Genomic DNA, 5,000 nt, shown 5'->3' on the forward strand with positions numbered 1-5,000 from the left:
GATGAGAGAGAGCGAGATGATGAGAGAGAGAGAGCGAGATGATGAGAGACATAATGCATGAGCTTTTTCAACAATATTGGAGGCAAGGTCTTATGCAGTTAAGGAAAATGCCATGTTCATTGTTTAGTTTCTGAATCGCTTGGGGACCTCAAAGATTAAATCTCCCCACCATTGCTTGTAATTTCTGTTGCCACAATTGATTCACATAATGCAAGAAACTCAAATCCAGCAATGAAGCCATTAGGAACAATAGAAATACCTAGGCAATTTAACTTTTCATAATTAAATAAAATGTTTTTAGCTGAAATATTCCTGTAAATTATCAAGTATACTTCCAGTTTTATAATCACACGCAACCTCAAAGAACGCTAGTTTATCATTAGAGAAAAGAGATCAGTATATATTAATACATAAGGCCACCAGGTGGCACTGCTCAGTTTATCCTATGGAATTATGTCCAGTTTTACAAATGGCATTTCTAATAAAATAATGAAAAATGTAATTAAACATGTAAGCATTAGCTTTGGTAATGCATAAAAATGTAGAAAACAATGTGTAAATCACCACATTTAATTGTGATCTGAGATTTACACACACCACATACATCACTTTCACTTGATCAAGCTTCCCTATTGACAACACAATCCTCCATATACTTGGGGTAATTTACTAATTGTGTACAGGCTGTTTACACAGTTAATTACCTCGCATGGTGTAAAATGTATATTAGCTTGTGAATGGAGGAAAGACATTGAAACCATGTTCACTTGGTTCACAAATGCTTAGTTATGTGTTAAGAGAAATAGAAAAGTAAAACAGGATTTTCCTATTCCACAATTGTATGCATGAACACTTATTACATATTTATGAAGCTTAATTAACATAAGGGCTGTTTAGTGGCCTAAATCTGGCAATAAAATGCATTATACAGGGCTTATTAATATAATGATATTTTTAAAAAATCAGATTTTTAGGAAAACAGTCTCATTGTAAAAACACATTACAATCCACCATAAAAAGGTAATCACAAAGTTTAAGAACAATATAAGATCTTTAAGGATCTGGTAAACATCATCATAGCTGTACATTTATGTATTCTACTGAGAACTCATTGTGTCAAGCACTGCAATGCTATCCAGTGCTGGTGGTGGAGTGTTTGTTCCACAGAGCTGTTATTACATTCCAACCTTCCTGTGCTTACCTTATGCATTGTTTTCCCTGCCAGCTCTCCTACCATTGGTATAAATATAATCTATAAATGCCTGCATATACCAGCCAGTACATACACACACTACTACTTTGAACACAACATTTTCCTGGCACCTATCACCACTGCTGCCCATTTCTAGCATGTATATTGGGTTGTTAACCTCCTGGCAGAGCCAAGTCAGTGATATGGTACAAAATCTGTTGCGAACGGACACACCTTGCCAAAACCTTGTGGTTCTCTAAATAAAAAAAAATAAAACTAATGTAGCAATTGATCACAATGTGTGACCAATTTAGTCAATGTTCTACTGACCTGCAGTTGTTTCATTGAACAACCAAAAAAAGCAATGTCTGTCTGTTTTTTTTATTTGTTCAATAGAGAAGAGTGATCATTGGTCATTTTAAACATATGTCTTTTTAATTGGTTTTGAAACATTTACATATTCTTTAAATATACTGTGCAAAACAACCTTTAAAACATGAGGGGACCTTTGAAATAACTTTCAGGTCTTGAGGGAACCCCGGCTATAATTACTATATCTACAGCACACAATAAATTATTGTGGTGGTTTGTGGGGGAAAAATGCTTGCATAAAGCAGTTACTATTGGTCCAAATGGGTCTGTTCTATTATCTGGTTTAAAAAAAAAAAAAACTGTGACCATGCTGATGGTCATGTAATTCAAAACAGCAATGGCAGACACTTTAAGAAAAATCAGGTAAAAGTCATTCCAAAACATTCCAACTTAGGATAAATTGCCAAACTGAGTTCAGATATGTGCTCCATATATGAATTAGTGTATACAAATCTGAAATCTAACTGTACACACAGTACACACATTACACAATTAACCTCCCTAGCAGTACATTTCTGTCTGGATTTATATGTCTAAAAGCAGTACATTGTTTTTCATGAAAATGTATTTTAAAGTATAATCTATTAGTATGAGTATAAAAAAAGTATGAAACACAAAATCATGTAAAAATAAATTTTAAATATAAATATTAATTACAATGTACTGCTTTTACACATATAAATCCATCCTATTACATTCAATACAGTTGTTTTGTATTGAATGCAATACAAATGGATTTTGAATTTTCCGCCGGCAACGTACACACGCACCAACGCCACCGGGAACTCCCTCAGTGACTCATCGTGTGCAGAAGACGCCGGAGGAAGAAGAAAGAAGACAGGGATCGCAGCGATGGACGACGCAGGACACCGGCAGATCAGGTAAGCACTGTTTTTACTATTACCTTCCCATAGGTTTACCTACCCCGAGTGTGACTCAGTGTTAACGCTTTCAGCATTTTTTTTCCAACTCGAGTCACACTCGGGGTTACCGCTAGGAAGGTTAAACAATTTTAGTTTAATTTATTTAAATTTGATTTTCTTGTTCTAAAACCTACATTCATAGAAAATTCCAATGAAGTATAAAATTTCCAATGAGTATAAAAAGGTAATTTTTCATTTTCTTCTTTCTGAGTTATTTACTAGCAGAATTAATTAGTATTAATAATTTAACTCTTAAGCCGTCAACACCACCACCATTATATGTTCTCTACAAGTTAGGACAGACCAAATATGTTGAGGCCTAAAAGTACGATACCCAAAACTGTCAACATGTAAACAATTACAACTCATTAGTTACCAAAATACTGTCTATAAAGTTACACGGTAGTTGTATATGCATGCATCCATCAGCATTTGGGTTCATAATGAGGATGTGTGAGGGAGCTTTAAAGTTGTTTTTCCTTTTATCAATTGTAAAATAATTTAATGCTTTTTTATTTTTTCATTACCAGAAAAGAATCCAATGTGACAAGTTCTCTTGGAAAGCCATAATTCACATTCTGGCAGCAGTAGAAGTTGAAATTTACCCTTTACCTATTACCCAAAAGCAGTGCCATGATGACTTTAGAACATGACTTGCCTTTAGGCATACATAAGATTTATTACGGCCATGTGCATTTTTTTTCAAAGGAAAAGCCCCACAGCAGTTAAGATTTCTAGAAAGTCTAGGAAGTTGTGATTTTTTTTTTCTGTTTTGGAAAAAATTGGGAGGAGGTTAAATCCGCTGTCATTTTCACTTCTGTCAGTGTACCATTTCAAAAATAATGGGCTCCTAATTGTTCTGGTGATCAGTACCACCAGGAAGGAGACCAGGAAGTATCAGGAAATAGATAGGTCTGCAGAACAGAGAAGGCAACTAAAACATGACAAAATTTAAAACCCCTTTTAACTATACTTAAAGCAGAACTAACCCCAAAATAAAAAATTTTTAATCCTGCAGAACCGTCTGTCCATCTGGAGGTTTCTTTGCTTGAATCCCGCGTCTCATGGTGTCCGTCTTCGGCCCGGCGCAGAGGAAGCTGCAACATCTTTTCTTTTCTGCACAGGTGTGAGATCGGGTGACGTAGATTGGGGAAAAAAGACTGCCGATCTCACTTGTGCATGTGTGAAAATGGCATTTTTACCCCAAATGATGAAAGGACTCCTGCGCAAAAAAACATTTAAAAAAAAAAAAAGGGTTGTCTACACTTTTATGTAAAGTAAACATTTTGAGTTTAGGTCCGCTTTAAAATGTAAAAAAAAAAAAAACGTTTGGGCTTTGGACATTTGTTCCGATGTTCCTGCTTGCCTATAAAACAGTGGCATTTGAAAAGATTTGCAATGCTTTAGTTTAGCCTTCAGGAGGGCTATAACACAGGGTGCGGAGCACTGGCTGACTTTTTGTACCCCTTTTGAAGCTGAAGGTTACTAAAATCTAAACTGCCAGATGAAATTAAGCAGCACTCAAATGTACATAACTAATAGCAAACCTATCTCAAACCAGTTTGCTTACCTAAATAAGACTATTTGTGTACCATTTTAAAGCTGAACTCCAGCCTAACCAATCTTTTTGCACATTTGTAGACCTTCTCGTTTCCTGTATGATGGAATACAAAGATTAGGAAGGAAGGTATGGAGCGCTGTATTAGGTTTGCCCAGAGTTTAGATAACACAAGAGAAAGGGTTTTTTCTAATTTCCAGAATCTTCATCTCTGATAGCTTAGGAAACTAAATGGTGACCATGATAGATACGTTTCTACCACGCTGGTCAGACTGTAAAGAATTTTGAACTCCTCCTTCTGGCTCCTCAGCAGAGCATTAAAGTAATTAAAAAAAACAAAACCCACAAAAATATAAAATATCAAGGGAAACAACACAGGGGAATGACGGAAGGAGCCCTTTCATGAAATGGGAAAAAAAATTGTTTTTTTCCAAACTACAACAACCGATCTCGCGCCTGCAACGGGTGACGTAGAAAGAAGTACCCGGAAAAAGCAAAGATGGCGGCTCCCAAAGCACCGGCTTGGAGACGGATACCGGGACGACGCTTGACCCGATGGAAGACACCTCTAGACCGATCAGGTAAGTGTATTTTTTTTTGTTTTGTGCACTTTTAAGTTTACATCCTCTAACACTCTCCCTACCACATTATGCAGATGCCTTCAGTTTTCAAAATTGTGTCCTCACTTGAAATTCATGCTTCTCCGTCATGTCAGCTGTCGTTCTAAACCAAAGTTCAGAAACCACCAATACTGGCTCCATACCACCTGATGTTAGTGATAACCAATAACCAGAATAGTAGAAGATTTGGTGTTCTTTGACAAGAGACATTTGCACTCTGTTCTGCAGTGTAAAAATAGATTATTCTTTTATTTATTTTTCAATTAACTATGTATTATTTGCCTAAAAACAGGAAAAAACATACATTTTGCTAATGCTACCAAAAGGAAGGTCCC

At 36.0% G+C, this 5,000-nt stretch overlaps 1 protein-coding gene across 4 annotated transcripts in view; it reads right to left on the reverse strand.

Moving 5' to 3' along the window:
• Positions 1-5,000, reverse strand: part of KDM6A (lysine demethylase 6A) — a 55,302-nt gene that overhangs the window by 13,920 nt on the left and 36,382 nt on the right. The window lies entirely within an intron of this gene.

This window comes from Pyxicephalus adspersus, chromosome 1, assembly GCF_032062135.1.
Source record: "Pyxicephalus adspersus chromosome 1, UCB_Pads_2.0, whole genome shotgun sequence".
NCBI classification, from domain to species: Eukaryota; Metazoa; Chordata; class Amphibia; order Anura; family Pyxicephalidae; genus Pyxicephalus; species Pyxicephalus adspersus.